At 48.7% G+C, this 15,648-nt stretch overlaps 7 non-coding genes across 7 annotated transcripts; 3 read left to right on the top strand and 4 right to left on the bottom strand.

The window, feature by feature from the left end:
* Positions 1–2,444: 2,444 nt before the first annotated feature.
* trnak-cuu (transfer RNA lysine (anticodon CUU)) lies at positions 2,445–2,517 on the bottom strand. The gene has a single exon. It is a non-coding gene; the product is annotated as a tRNA-Lys (tRNA).
* Positions 2,518–3,689: 1,172 nt separating this feature from the next.
* On the top strand, positions 3,690–3,772 carry trnal-cag (transfer RNA leucine (anticodon CAG)). Its single transcript has one exon. It is a non-coding gene; the product is annotated as a tRNA-Leu (tRNA).
* Positions 3,773–6,561: 2,789 nt separating this feature from the next.
* trnak-cuu (transfer RNA lysine (anticodon CUU)) lies at positions 6,562–6,634 on the bottom strand. Its single transcript has one exon. It is a non-coding gene; the product is annotated as a tRNA-Lys (tRNA).
* A 1,172-nt stretch (positions 6,635–7,806) lies between these two features.
* trnal-cag (transfer RNA leucine (anticodon CAG)) lies at positions 7,807–7,889 on the top strand. The gene has a single exon. It is a non-coding gene; the product is annotated as a tRNA-Leu (tRNA).
* A 2,789-nt stretch (positions 7,890–10,678) lies between these two features.
* trnak-cuu (transfer RNA lysine (anticodon CUU)) lies at positions 10,679–10,751 on the bottom strand. Its single transcript has one exon. It is a non-coding gene; the product is annotated as a tRNA-Lys (tRNA).
* Positions 10,752–11,923: 1,172 nt separating this feature from the next.
* Positions 11,924–12,006, top strand: trnal-cag (transfer RNA leucine (anticodon CAG)). The gene has a single exon. It is a non-coding gene; the product is annotated as a tRNA-Leu (tRNA).
* Positions 12,007–14,795: 2,789 nt separating this feature from the next.
* Positions 14,796–14,868, bottom strand: trnak-cuu (transfer RNA lysine (anticodon CUU)). The gene has a single exon. It is a non-coding gene; the product is annotated as a tRNA-Lys (tRNA).
* Between the last annotated feature and the right edge of the window lie 780 nt (positions 14,869–15,648).

The following is a 15,648-nucleotide window of genomic DNA, read 5'->3' as shown; positions in this document are numbered from 1 at the left end:
ACCTGGCTCGCCGTCAAGCAATCCATCCCTGGTCTCCCACGTGACAGGCGGGGATACGCACCACTATACTAACGAGGAGCGCTTGCTTGGCGCTTGAAGACACTTCGTCTTGCGGCTACTACTGTTTCCGGTTTCGTCTTTTCTTTTCATTCCTCCCAGAGGAGCGCATGAAAACGTTTCCATCTGCGCCATCCTCACCCCTCCAATGCTATGGTCCCTGCTCCTCCTGGTGCACTGCAAACACTCATTCAGCCGGTTCTTTCAGTTTGAATAATTAGGTCTTCAAAGGCTGGAAGTAGGGCGCAAGACATGCCAATGCCAAAAGCGTGGCTGTGTGCTTCCAGCTGTGAAATGTCACTGGTGGATGTTGAAGACATTACTTCCAAGGCAGCAGGTCCAAGCGATTTAGCGTTTGTACAAGAAGCAGGAAGAGAGAAACGGCACTCTGCCTTTTTCTGGGCAGGCCGAAGCGACAGGAGAAGGGCGCCGTAGTGGGCAGGATTCGAGCCGACGCGGGGAGACCCCAATGGCTTTCTAGCCCATCGCCTTAACCGCTCGGCCACGACTACAGGGAGCGCCGCCGCCGCCGGCTTGCGATCATTTAACACGGAGGGCGAGGCGGCGGCGGTAACCTTTTTCAATGTCGCTCTCCGCTTCCCCCCAAAAAAAAGCCAAATGACATGCTAGCACTCGGACACCCTTCAGAAGACTGAAGGGTGGCTTAAAGCTGGAAGGATTAGGTCTCCCCGTTCCGACGCGACAATCGAACTTCCTTAGGCAGAGAGAAAGCAACATCGAGGAGCGTCAACAAGACTTTAGAAGCTGCGCCACACGCCACTTTCAGTCGCAGTCACAGCAGTTTTAAAGGCAGGAATCGCCTTTGCGAACGCCATGAGAAACAGAACGCAAGCTCAGGTCCTGCGGTTTAACAAACAGCCACGGCTTTCATGCGACTGGACATTTCTTTTCTGGAGCGAATTCACTTTCAACTTCAAGAAATTCACACAACTTGCGAAATACGAAATACAAATCTGGCTCATCGCTGCACAAGAAATACCGCCGGCTGGCAAGAAAATGACAACGGTGTTTTTCCTTAACGAAAAACTTCCCATGGAGAAAAACAACGGCTGTGCGTCTCTGTCGGCTTGATTCAGTTTAATGCAAGTATTCATTCTCCTCCTGGAAAATACAGCTTGCGAAAGATGAAATACAATTCTTGGCTTTTCTGGGTGAGTGCAGAAGAAATCCTGCCGGCTGGCAGAAGAATTCCAGCCTTTTTTACTCTTTAACCAGAAACTTGCGAATGATACAAAGCAAGCGGGGTGCGTTTCTGTGCAGCTGTTAACTGAACAGCTGCTGCTTCAAGCCCACCCAGGGCTCATTCCGATTTCAACATCATGCCCCCTGAAGGTAGACTGGATTTCTTTGCGAAGCATTCACCTTTTGGACGTTTCAGGAAAGGTGCGTGTCGATGCCAGACTTGAAAAGCTTTCCATACAAAGAAACAACATAGTGCTTTTGATTGATGGGAAACGGCAAGAGCGGTTTGAGCAGCTCCGGCCTCTCAACCGCTTTACAATGTGATCGGCACCTCGGTAGCCAGTTTAGAAGGCTGAAAAGGATGCTGGAAGCACAGCGACGTTCTAAAACCAGCGCTTGAAAAGCATCTGCATACATAAAATGTCCATTTCCCCAAAGATGAATCTGCATCTTCAGAAGATTGTCAGCTATACGTTTTCGTTCTTTGTTTCCTTTTTTTACGACAAGCTTTCGAGAAATGAACTGTCTATTGTGATGAAGGCTGCATTAGAAATTGTGCATCTAGCTTAGTTCAATGAAATCGGGAGGTGCACCTGTCTCAAGCGGATGGCTCTTTGCAGGCACACTACGGAAACCTGCGGGCGCAAGTTGGGAGAAGTGACTCTTGCAGAGTGTTGAGCTTCGAGAAGAGGGCTCCGCTCAGGAAGATATTTCCACATGTTGAAGAGTCGCTTTTCGCCCTTTCTTTCCCACATTTTTCCAGTGCGGTTATTGATCGCGTTCAAAATGTTTTCCCAACGTACGTGTTACCTGCAAAATCACAGTGAAACTGTTATGCCGAAAAGATTCCTAATAGTTATTGTATTAGAATAGCTCTCCAATTTCTTAGCCTTCGTACACGCAATGTTTAAGGAAACGCTAGAGTAAATGAAACTGTAAATAGACAGGAGCTCTTCTTAGTTTTCATACAAGTTATGATGGCTGCAGCTCCTATCTGCGTCCGGGTGACCGGAGCCAAGGGATTATCTGCGGAACCTTTGATTTATCTCTCGGGCAAGGAGCTAGATACGCCCTTTTCATCTCGGTTTGATCACACCTGTGCATTAAAACGCAGTGCTCGGTACCATCGAGGTGTAAGAGGTTCAAGGATGAGCGGGAAACTTTGTTAATAAGGAGACGGGCACCGCCCAACGTGGGGCTCGAACCCACGACCCTGAGATTAAGAGTCTCATGCTCTACCGACTGAGCTAGCCGGGCGCCGGTGGAGCTGGTGGTTAACTTGTCCCTGTTGACGGCAATTTGACAAGGTATACTTCCTGGCTTTTCATCATGTGCTGACCGGATTCGAGAGTAGCACACCCTGTTCTTTGTTGATTACTATACCTCCAGCAGCGCAAATGTCAGTAATCATTGAAATGTACGACCTACAATCTCCTCAGCATGCCCGCGTGGACTCCTCAGTGATCATCCTTCTACGTTCTGCTGTAGTTTTCATGCAAGTGAAAACCGTGCTCCAAATAACAGCGGCACAGTTGTATCCTGCGGTAAGCATTCTTCTAATTCCATCGTTTTGCTCCAGGTAAAAGGTAGCGCATCATAGTGTTGATATTCCAAGGTTTCAGAGTCCGTATTGGATGGCTTGGATGCAGACATCGCTCAGAGCTCCCAGTATGATTTTCCCGAGTTCAGTTTTGCAGTGTTTTAGTGCTTTACTACTTCCAGTGGGCCTTTGAATGCTCTGCTAAGTAGAGACGTGACATAATTACTAATGCGACCGAGTGTGCTGGCTGTTCCTGGTTCGTAATGATTAACGCGAGAAATCAATATAGACATAACTGCTTCGATTTCGAGGTTCAGTTGAAGCTTTCAAAGAAACTATCAAAGACCTCAGAACAACCGAAGACACATTTGGTCATCTCCGTATTGGTGAAGATTAAAGAGTCCCGCAAGTGTCAAGCTTGCACAAACACACACGAGAGAGAAACTCAGGACAGAATTTAAAGAAAGGGAGATGCAGACTATTTGAAGGCACTTTGCTAACCCAATGGCATGCTTAGGAATCGTGCATAGGACACATGTAGCAGAGGATGGTTTCGATCCATCGACCTCTGGGTTATGGGCCCAGCACGCTTCCGCTGCGCCACTCTGCTGACGGCCTCTCTGCGTGTGGCGCACAACTGCTCTTTTTATTTCCTACATAAGTGATGAAAGAGTTGAAAGTTTCAACGACAAACGCAGACGTCACTTTGAGCGCTTGGTGTTGTAGCACAAATCATCACATGCTGCTCTACACTGGATTATAAAAGCCGACACATTTTCCAAACATTTTAATGCTGGAGTCACACTGTAGTATTAATAACAGTGCGATACTCGAGGAGCGCAGTGGGATCGCGGTGGCTCATCAGACCGCCCCGGGACAGGGGGCCCGCGTCAGGATGGCCGAGCGGTCTAAGGCGCTGCGTTCAGGTCGCAGTCTCCCCTGGAGGTGTGGGTTCGAATCCCACTCCTGACAAAAAGCTTGCTCAGTGCCGTCTCCAGTCGGGTGCAAATGGGTGAAGCAGCCTGACGCAGGGAACGTGCGCCGATAGGCGTAGGTGTATCCCCTGCCTCTTCCGATTTAGCTCGTGCTCCATAGGATGGAAGCGGATGCTCTGGCTTTTTGACTCGAATATAACCTGATCACAACAGATGGCCGTGCAGCCCAGTGCTGGTTTAAGAATGCCTCGTGTCTTCAGGCCCCTATTCCTTCAGGTTACCCCTTTGGAATAGTCGTCCGAAAAAGACGGGAAAGGAAAAGCATGTAAGCTCCCACACACTGCGTTAGCATTAGCGGTTGGAATCTGATGGGAGAAAAGCAACCTGGCTCGCCGTCAAGCAATCCATCCCTGGTCTCCCACGTGACAGGCGGGGATACGCACCACTATACTAACGAGGAGCGCTTGCTTGGCGCTTGAAGACACTTCGTCTTGCGGCTACTACTGTTTCCGGTTTCGTCTTTTCTTTTCATTCCTCCCAGAGGAGCGCATGAAAACGTTTCCATCTGCGCCATCCTCACCCCTCCAATGCTATGGTCCCTGCTCCTCCTGGTGCACTGCAAACACTCATTCAGCCGGTTCTTTCAGTTTGAATAATTAGGTCTTCAAAGGCTGGAAGTAGGGCGCAAGACATGCCAATGCCAAAAGCGTGGCTGTGTGCTTCCAGCTGTGAAATGTCACTGGTGGATGTTGAAGACATTACTTCCAAGGCAGCAGGTCCAAGCGATTTAGCGTTTGTACAAGAAGCAGGAAGAGAGAAACGGCACTCTGCCTTTTTCTGGGCAGGCCGAAGCGACAGGAGAAGGGCGCCGTAGTGGGCAGGATTCGAGCCGACGCGGGGAGACCCCAATGGCTTTCTAGCCCATCGCCTTAACCGCTCGGCCACGACTACAGGGAGCGCCGCCGCCGCCGGCTTGCGATCATTTAACACGGAGGGCGAGGCGGCGGCGGTAACCTTTTTCAATGTCGCTCTCCGCTTCCCCCCAAAAAAAAGCCAAATGACATGCTAGCACTCGGACACCCTTCAGAAGACTGAAGGGTGGCTTAAAGCTGGAAGGATTAGGTCTCCCCGTTCCGACGCGACAATCGAACTTCCTTAGGCAGAGAGAAAGCAACATCGAGGAGCGTCAACAAGACTTTAGAAGCTGCGCCACACGCCACTTTCAGTCGCAGTCACAGCAGTTTTAAAGGCAGGAATCGCCTTTGCGAACGCCATGAGAAACAGAACGCAAGCTCAGGTCCTGCGGTTTAACAAACAGCCACGGCTTTCATGCGACTGGACATTTCTTTTCTGGAGCGAATTCACTTTCAACTTCAAGAAATTCACACAACTTGCGAAATACGAAATACAAATCTGGCTCATCGCTGCACAAGAAATACCGCCGGCTGGCAAGAAAATGACAACGGTGTTTTTCCTTAACGAAAAACTTCCCATGGAGAAAAACAACGGCTGTGCGTCTCTGTCGGCTTGATTCAGTTTAATGCAAGTATTCATTCTCCTCCTGGAAAATACAGCTTGCGAAAGATGAAATACAATTCTTGGCTTTTCTGGGTGAGTGCAGAAGAAATCCTGCCGGCTGGCAGAAGAATTCCAGCCTTTTTTACTCTTTAACCAGAAACTTGCGAATGATACAAAGCAAGCGGGGTGCGTTTCTGTGCAGCTGTTAACTGAACAGCTGCTGCTTCAAGCCCACCCAGGGCTCATTCCGATTTCAACATCATGCCCCCTGAAGGTAGACTGGATTTCTTTGCGAAGCATTCACCTTTTGGACGTTTCAGGAAAGGTGCGTGTCGATGCCAGACTTGAAAAGCTTTCCATACAAAGAAACAACATAGTGCTTTTGATTGATGGGAAACGGCAAGAGCGGTTTGAGCAGCTCCGGCCTCTCAACCGCTTTACAATGTGATCGGCACCTCGGTAGCCAGTTTAGAAGGCTGAAAAGGATGCTGGAAGCACAGCGACGTTCTAAAACCAGCGCTTGAAAAGCATCTGCATACATAAAATGTCCATTTCCCCAAAGATGAATCTGCATCTTCAGAAGATTGTCAGCTATACGTTTTCGTTCTTTGTTTCCTTTTTTTACGACAAGCTTTCGAGAAATGAACTGTCTATTGTGATGAAGGCTGCATTAGAAATTGTGCATCTAGCTTAGTTCAATGAAATCGGGAGGTGCACCTGTCTCAAGCGGATGGCTCTTTGCAGGCACACTACGGAAACCTGCGGGCGCAAGTTGGGAGAAGTGACTCTTGCAGAGTGTTGAGCTTCGAGAAGAGGGCTCCGCTCAGGAAGATATTTCCACATGTTGAAGAGTCGCTTTTCGCCCTTTCTTTCCCACATTTTTCCAGTGCGGTTATTGATCGCGTTCAAAATGTTTTCCCAACGTACGTGTTACCTGCAAAATCACAGTGAAACTGTTATGCCGAAAAGATTCCTAATAGTTATTGTATTAGAATAGCTCTCCAATTTCTTAGCCTTCGTACACGCAATGTTTAAGGAAACGCTAGAGTAAATGAAACTGTAAATAGACAGGAGCTCTTCTTAGTTTTCATACAAGTTATGATGGCTGCAGCTCCTATCTGCGTCCGGGTGACCGGAGCCAAGGGATTATCTGCGGAACCTTTGATTTATCTCTCGGGCAAGGAGCTAGATACGCCCTTTTCATCTCGGTTTGATCACACCTGTGCATTAAAACGCAGTGCTCGGTACCATCGAGGTGTAAGAGGTTCAAGGATGAGCGGGAAACTTTGTTAATAAGGAGACGGGCACCGCCCAACGTGGGGCTCGAACCCACGACCCTGAGATTAAGAGTCTCATGCTCTACCGACTGAGCTAGCCGGGCGCCGGTGGAGCTGGTGGTTAACTTGTCCCTGTTGACGGCAATTTGACAAGGTATACTTCCTGGCTTTTCATCATGTGCTGACCGGATTCGAGAGTAGCACACCCTGTTCTTTGTTGATTACTGTACCTCCAGCAGCGCAAATGTCAGTAATCATTGAAATGTACGACCTACAATCTCCTCAGCATGCCCGCGTGGACTCCTCAGTGATCATCCTTCTACGTTCTGCTGTAGTTTTCATGCAAGTGAAAACCGTGCTCCAAATAACAGCGGCACAGTTGTATCCTGCGGTAAGCATTCTTCTAATTCCATCGTTTTGCTCCAGGTAAAAGGTAGCGCATCATAGTGTTGATATTCCAAGGTTTCAGAGTCCGTATTGGATGGCTTGGATGCAGACATCGCTCAGAGCTCCCAGTATGATTTTCCCGAGTTCAGTTTTGCAGTGTTTTAGTGCTTTACTACTTCCAGTGGGCCTTTGAATGCTCTGCTAAGTAGAGACGTGACATAATTACTAATGCGACCGAGTGTGCTGGCTGTTCCTGGTTCGTAATGATTAACGCGAGAAATCAATATAGACATAACTGCTTCGATTTCGAGGTTCAGTTGAAGCTTTCAAAGAAACTATCAAAGACCTCAGAACAACCGAAGACACATTTGGTCATCTCCGTATTGGTGAAGATTAAAGAGTCCCGCAAGTGTCAAGCTTGCACAAACACACACGAGAGAGAAACTCAGGACAGAATTTAAAGAAAGGGAGATGCAGACTATTTGAAGGCACTTTGCTAACCCAATGGCATGCTTAGGAATCGTGCATAGGACACATGTAGCAGAGGATGGTTTCGATCCATCGACCTCTGGGTTATGGGCCCAGCACGCTTCCGCTGCGCCACTCTGCTGACGGCCTCTCTGCGTGTGGCGCACAACTGCTCTTTTTATTTCCTACATAAGTGATGAAAGAGTTGAAAGTTTCAACGACAAACGCAGACGTCACTTTGAGCGCTTGGTGTTGTAGCACAAATCATCACATGCTGCTCTACACTGGATTATAAAAGCCGACACATTTTCCAAACATTTTAATGCTGGAGTCACACTGTAGTATTAATAACAGTGCGATACTCGAGGAGCGCAGTGGGATCGCGGTGGCTCATCAGACCGCCCCGGGACAGGGGGCCCGCGTCAGGATGGCCGAGCGGTCTAAGGCGCTGCGTTCAGGTCGCAGTCTCCCCTGGAGGTGTGGGTTCGAATCCCACTCCTGACAAAAAGCTTGCTCAGTGCCGTCTCCAGTCGGGTGCAAATGGGTGAAGCAGCCTGACGCAGGGAACGTGCGCCGATAGGCGTAGGTGTATCCCCTGCCTCTTCCGATTTAGCTCGTGCTCCATAGGATGGAAGCGGATGCTCTGGCTTTTTGACTCGAATATAACCTGATCACAACAGATGGCCGTGCAGCCCAGTGCTGGTTTAAGAATGCCTCGTGTCTTCAGGCCCCTATTCCTTCAGGTTACCCCTTTGGAATAGTCGTCCGAAAAAGACGGGAAAGGAAAAGCATGTAAGCTCCCACACACTGCGTTAGCATTAGCGGTTGGAATCTGATGGGAGAAAAGCAACCTGGCTCGCCGTCAAGCAATCCATCCCTGGTCTCCCACGTGACAGGCGGGGATACGCACCACTATACTAACGAGGAGCGCTTGCTTGGCGCTTGAAGACACTTCGTCTTGCGGCTACTACTGTTTCCGGTTTCGTCTTTTCTTTTCATTCCTCCCAGAGGAGCGCATGAAAACGTTTCCATCTGCGCCATCCTCACCCCTCCAATGCTATGGTCCCTGCTCCTCCTGGTGCACTGCAAACACTCATTCAGCCGGTTCTTTCAGTTTGAATAATTAGGTCTTCAAAGGCTGGAAGTAGGGCGCAAGACATGCCAATGCCAAAAGCGTGGCTGTGTGCTTCCAGCTGTGAAATGTCACTGGTGGATGTTGAAGACATTACTTCCAAGGCAGCAGGTCCAAGCGATTTAGCGTTTGTACAAGAAGCAGGAAGAGAGAAACGGCACTCTGCCTTTTTCTGGGCAGGCCGAAGCGACAGGAGAAGGGCGCCGTAGTGGGCAGGATTCGAGCCGACGCGGGGAGACCCCAATGGCTTTCTAGCCCATCGCCTTAACCGCTCGGCCACGACTACAGGGAGCGCCGCCGCCGCCGGCTTGCGATCATTTAACACGGAGGGCGAGGCGGCGGCGGTAACCTTTTTCAATGTCGCTCTCCGCTTCCCCCCAAAAAAAAGCCAAATGACATGCTAGCACTCGGACACCCTTCAGAAGACTGAAGGGTGGCTTAAAGCTGGAAGGATTAGGTCTCCCCGTTCCGACGCGACAATCGAACTTCCTTAGGCAGAGAGAAAGCAACATCGAGGAGCGTCAACAAGACTTTAGAAGCTGCGCCACACGCCACTTTCAGTCGCAGTCACAGCAGTTTTAAAGGCAGGAATCGCCTTTGCGAACGCCATGAGAAACAGAACGCAAGCTCAGGTCCTGCGGTTTAACAAACAGCCACGGCTTTCATGCGACTGGACATTTCTTTTCTGGAGCGAATTCACTTTCAACTTCAAGAAATTCACACAACTTGCGAAATACGAAATACAAATCTGGCTCATCGCTGCACAAGAAATACCGCCGGCTGGCAAGAAAATGACAACGGTGTTTTTCCTTAACGAAAAACTTCCCATGGAGAAAAACAACGGCTGTGCGTCTCTGTCGGCTTGATTCAGTTTAATGCAAGTATTCATTCTCCTCCTGGAAAATACAGCTTGCGAAAGATGAAATACAATTCTTGGCTTTTCTGGGTGAGTGCAGAAGAAATCCTGCCGGCTGGCAGAAGAATTCCAGCCTTTTTTACTCTTTAACCAGAAACTTGCGAATGATACAAAGCAAGCGGGGTGCGTTTCTGTGCAGCTGTTAACTGAACAGCTGCTGCTTCAAGCCCACCCAGGGCTCATTCCGATTTCAACATCATGCCCCCTGAAGGTAGACTGGATTTCTTTGCGAAGCATTCACCTTTTGGACGTTTCAGGAAAGGTGCGTGTCGATGCCAGACTTGAAAAGCTTTCCATACAAAGAAACAACATAGTGCTTTTGATTGATGGGAAACGGCAAGAGCGGTTTGAGCAGCTCCGGCCTCTCAACCGCTTTACAATGTGATCGGCACCTCGGTAGCCAGTTTAGAAGGCTGAAAAGGATGCTGGAAGCACAGCGACGTTCTAAAACCAGCGCTTGAAAAGCATCTGCATACATAAAATGTCCATTTCCCCAAAGATGAATCTGCATCTTCAGAAGATTGTCAGCTATACGTTTTCGTTCTTTGTTTCCTTTTTTTACGACAAGCTTTCGAGAAATGAACTGTCTATTGTGATGAAGGCTGCATTAGAAATTGTGCATCTAGCTTAGTTCAATGAAATCGGGAGGTGCACCTGTCTCAAGCGGATGGCTCTTTGCAGGCACACTACGGAAACCTGCGGGCGCAAGTTGGGAGAAGTGACTCTTGCAGAGTGTTGAGCTTCGAGAAGAGGGCTCCGCTCAGGAAGATATTTCCACATGTTGAAGAGTCGCTTTTCGCCCTTTCTTTCCCACATTTTTCCAGTGCGGTTATTGATCGCGTTCAAAATGTTTTCCCAACGTACGTGTTACCTGCAAAATCACAGTGAAACTGTTATGCCGAAAAGATTCCTAATAGTTATTGTATTAGAATAGCTCTCCAATTTCTTAGCCTTCGTACACGCAATGTTTAAGGAAACGCTAGAGTAAATGAAACTGTAAATAGACAGGAGCTCTTCTTAGTTTTCATACAAGTTATGATGGCTGCAGCTCCTATCTGCGTCCGGGTGACCGGAGCCAAGGGATTATCTGCGGAACCTTTGATTTATCTCTCGGGCAAGGAGCTAGATACGCCCTTTTCATCTCGGTTTGATCACACCTGTGCATTAAAACGCAGTGCTCGGTACCATCGAGGTGTAAGAGGTTCAAGGATGAGCGGGAAACTTTGTTAATAAGGAGACGGGCACCGCCCAACGTGGGGCTCGAACCCACGACCCTGAGATTAAGAGTCTCATGCTCTACCGACTGAGCTAGCCGGGCGCCGGTGGAGCTGGTGGTTAACTTGTCCCTGTTGACGGCAATTTGACAAGGTATACTTCCTGGCTTTTCATCATGTGCTGACCGGATTCGAGAGTAGCACACCCTGTTCTTTGTTGATTACTGTACCTCCAGCAGCGCAAATGTCAGTAATCATTGAAATGTACGACCTACAATCTCCTCAGCATGCCCGCGTGGACTCCTCAGTGATCATCCTTCTACGTTCTGCTGTAGTTTTCATGCAAGTGAAAACCGTGCTCCAAATAACAGCGGCACAGTTGTATCCTGCGGTAAGCATTCTTCTAATTCCATCGTTTTGCTCCAGGTAAAAGGTAGCGCATCATAGTGTTGATATTCCAAGGTTTCAGAGTCCGTATTGGATGGCTTGGATGCAGACATCGCTCAGAGCTCCCAGTATGATTTTCCCGAGTTCAGTTTTGCAGTGTTTTAGTGCTTTACTACTTCCAGTGGGCCTTTGAATGCTCTGCTAAGTAGAGACGTGACATAATTACTAATGCGACCGAGTGTGCTGGCTGTTCCTGGTTCGTAATGATTAACGCGAGAAATCAATATAGACATAACTGCTTCGATTTCGAGGTTCAGTTGAAGCTTTCAAAGAAACTATCAAAGACCTCAGAACAACCGAAGACACATTTGGTCATCTCCGTATTGGTGAAGATTAAAGAGTCCCGCAAGTGTCAAGCTTGCACAAACACACACGAGAGAGAAACTCAGGACAGAATTTAAAGAAAGGGAGATGCAGACTATTTGAAGGCACTTTGCTAACCCAATGGCATGCTTAGGAATCGTGCATAGGACACATGTAGCAGAGGATGGTTTCGATCCATCGACCTCTGGGTTATGGGCCCAGCACGCTTCCGCTGCGCCACTCTGCTGACGGCCTCTCTGCGTGTGGCGCACAACTGCTCTTTTTATTTCCTACATAAGTGATGAAAGAGTTGAAAGTTTCAACGACAAACGCAGACGTCACTTTGAGCGCTTGGTGTTGTAGCACAAATCATCACATGCTGCTCTACACTGGATTATAAAAGCCGACACATTTTCCAAACATTTTAATGCTGGAGTCACACTGTAGTATTAATAACAGTGCGATACTCGAGGAGCGCAGTGGGATCGCGGTGGCTCATCAGACCGCCCCGGGACAGGGGGCCCGCGTCAGGATGGCCGAGCGGTCTAAGGCGCTGCGTTCAGGTCGCAGTCTCCCCTGGAGGTGTGGGTTCGAATCCCACTCCTGACAAAAAGCTTGCTCAGTGCCGTCTCCAGTCGGGTGCAAATGGGTGAAGCAGCCTGACGCAGGGAACGTGCGCCGATAGGCGTAGGTGTATCCCCTGCCTCTTCCGATTTAGCTCGTGCTCCATAGGATGGAAGCGGATGCTCTGGCTTTTTGACTCGAATATAACCTGATCACAACAGATGGCCGTGCAGCCCAGTGCTGGTTTAAGAATGCCTCGTGTCTTCAGGCCCCTATTCCTTCAGGTTACCCCTTTGGAATAGTCGTCCGAAAAAGACGGGAAAGGAAAAGCATGTAAGCTCCCACACACTGCGTTAGCATTAGCGGTTGGAATCTGATGGGAGAAAAGCAACCTGGCTCGCCGTCAAGCAATCCATCCCTGGTCTCCCACGTGACAGGCGGGGATACGCACCACTATACTAACGAGGAGCGCTTGCTTGGCGCTTGAAGACACTTCGTCTTGCGGCTACTACTGTTTCCGGTTTCGTCTTTTCTTTTCATTCCTCCCAGAGGAGCGCATGAAAACGTTTCCATCTGCGCCATCCTCACCCCTCCAATGCTATGGTCCCTGCTCCTCCTGGTGCACTGCAAACACTCATTCAGCCGGTTCTTTCAGTTTGAATAATTAGGTCTTCAAAGGCTGGAAGTAGGGCGCAAGACATGCCAATGCCAAAAGCGTGGCTGTGTGCTTCCAGCTGTGAAATGTCACTGGTGGATGTTGAAGACATTACTTCCAAGGCAGCAGGTCCAAGCGATTTAGCGTTTGTACAAGAAGCAGGAAGAGAGAAACGGCACTCTGCCTTTTTCTGGGCAGGCCGAAGCGACAGGAGAAGGGCGCCGTAGTGGGCAGGATTCGAGCCGACGCGGGGAGACCCCAATGGCTTTCTAGCCCATCGCCTTAACCGCTCGGCCACGACTACAGGGAGCGCCGCCGCCGCCGGCTTGCGATCATTTAACACGGAGGGCGAGGCGGCGGCGGTAACCTTTTTCAATGTCGCTCTCCGCTTCCCCCCAAAAAAAAGCCAAATGACATGCTAGCACTCGGACACCCTTCAGAAGACTGAAGGGTGGCTTAAAGCTGGAAGGATTAGGTCTCCCCGTTCCGACGCGACAATCGAACTTCCTTAGGCAGAGAGAAAGCAACATCGAGGAGCGTCAACAAGACTTTAGAAGCTGCGCCACACGCCACTTTCAGTCGCAGTCACAGCAGTTTTAAAGGCAGGAATCGCCTTTGCGAACGCCATGAGAAACAGAACGCAAGCTCAGGTCCTGCGGTTTAACAAACAGCCACGGCTTTCATGCGACTGGACATTTCTTTTCTGGAGCGAATTCACTTTCAACTTCAAGAAATTCACACAACTTGCGAAATACGAAATACAAATCTGGCTCATCGCTGCACAAGAAATACCGCCGGCTGGCAAGAAAATGACAACGGTGTTTTTCCTTAACGAAAAACTTCCCATGGAGAAAAACAACGGCTGTGCGTCTCTGTCGGCTTGATTCAGTTTAATGCAAGTATTCATTCTCCTCCTGGAAAATACAGCTTGCGAAAGATGAAATACAATTCTTGGCTTTTCTGGGTGAGTGCAGAAGAAATCCTGCCGGCTGGCAGAAGAATTCCAGCCTTTTTTACTCTTTAACCAGAAACTTGCGAATGATACAAAGCAAGCGGGGTGCGTTTCTGTGCAGCTGTTAACTGAACAGCTGCTGCTTCAAGCCCACCCAGGGCTCATTCCGATTTCAACATCATGCCCCCTGAAGGTGGACTGGATTTCTTTGCGAAGCATTCACCTTTTGGACGTTTCAGGAAAGGTGCGTGTCGATGCCAGACTTGAAAAGCTTTCCATACAAAGAAACAACATAGTGCTTTTGATTGATGGGAAACGGCAAGAGCGGTTTGAGCAGCTCCGGCCTCTCAACCGCTTTACAATGTGATCGGCACCTCGGTAGCCAGTTTAGAAGGCTGAAAAGGATGCTGGAAGCACAGCGACGTTCTAAAACCAGCGCTTGAAAAGCATCTGCATACATAAAATGTCCATTTCCCCAAAGATGAATCTGCATCTTCAGAAGATTGTCAGCTATACGTTTTCGTTCTTTGTTTCCTTTTTTTACGACAAGCTTTCGAGAAATGAACTGTCTATTGTGATGAAGGCTGCATTAGAAATTGTGCATCTAGCTTAGTTCAATGAAATCGGGAGGTGCACCTGTCTCAAGCGGATGGCTCTTTGCAGGCACACTACGGAAACCTGCGGGCGCAAGTTGGGAGAAGTGACTCTTGCAGAGTGTTGAGCTTCGAGAAGAGGGCTCCGCTCAGGAAGATATTTCCACATGTTGAAGAGTCGCTTTTCGCCCTTTCTTTCCCACATTTTTCCAGTGCGGTTATTGATCGCGTTCAAAATGTTTTCCCAACGTACGTGTTACCTGCAAAATCACAGTGAAACTGTTATGCCGAAAAGATTCCTAATAGTTATTGTATTAGAATAGCTCTCCAATTTCTTAGCCTTCGTACACGCAATGTTTAAGGAAACGCTAGAGTAAATGAAACTGTAAATAGACAGGAGCTCTTCTTAGTTTTCATACAAGTTATGATGGCTGCAGCTCCTATCTGCGTCCGGGTGACCGGAGCCAAGGGATTATCTGCGGAACCTTTGATTTATCTCTCGGGCAAGGAGCTAGATACGCCCTTTTCATCTCGGTTTGATCACACCTGTGCATTAAAACGCAGTGCTCGGTACCATCGAGGTGTAAGAGGTTCAAGGATGAGCGGGAAACTTTGTTAATAAGGAGACGGGCACCGCCCAACGTGGGGCTCGAACCCACGACCCTGAGATTAAGAGTCTCATGCTCTACCGACTGAGCTAGCCGGGCGCCGGTGGAGCTGGTGGTTAACTTGTCCCTGTTGACGGCAATTTGACAAGGTATACTTCCTGGCTTTTCATCATGTGCTGACCGGATTCGAGAGTAGCACACCCTGTTCTTTGTTGATTACTGTACCTCCAGCAGCGCAAATGTCAGTAATCATTGAAATGTACGACCTACAATCTCCTCAGCATGCCCGCGTGGACTCCTCAGTGATCATCCTTCTACGTTCTGCTGTAGTTTTCATGCAAGTGAAAACCGTGCTCCAAATAACAGCGGCACAGTTGTATCCTGCGGTAAGCATTCTTCTAATTCCATCGTTTTGCTCCAGGTAAAAGGTAGCGCATCATAGTGTTGATATTCCAAGGTTTCAGAGTCCGTATTGGATGGCTTGGATGCAGACATCGCTCAGAGCTCCCAGTATGATTTTCCCGAGTTCAGTTTTGCAGTGTTTTAGTGCTTTACTACTTCCAGTGGGCCTTTGAATGCTCTGCTAAGTAGAGACGTGACATAATTACTAATGCGACCGAGTGTGCTGGCTGTTCCTGGTTCGTAATGATTAACGCGAGAAATCAATATAGACATAACTGCTTCGATTTCGAGGTTCAGTTGAAGCTTTCAAAGAAACTATCAAAGACCTCAGAACAACCGAAGACACATTTGGTCATCTCCGTATTGGTGAAGATTAAAGAGTCCCGCAAGTGTCAAGCTTGCACAAACACACACGAGAGAGAAACTCAGGACAGAATTTAAAGAAAGGGAGATGCAGACTATTTGAAGGCACTTTGC

The sequence above is a fragment of the Lepisosteus platostomus genome, chromosome 26 (assembly GCF_059453375.1).
Source record: "Lepisosteus platostomus isolate fLepPlt1 chromosome 26, fLepPlt1.hap1, whole genome shotgun sequence".
In the NCBI taxonomy this organism is placed as follows: Eukaryota; Metazoa; Chordata; class Actinopteri; order Semionotiformes; family Lepisosteidae; genus Lepisosteus; species Lepisosteus platostomus.
The sequence above is the reverse complement of the archived record's forward strand: the minus strand, read 5'-3'. Positions and strand labels throughout refer to the sequence as shown.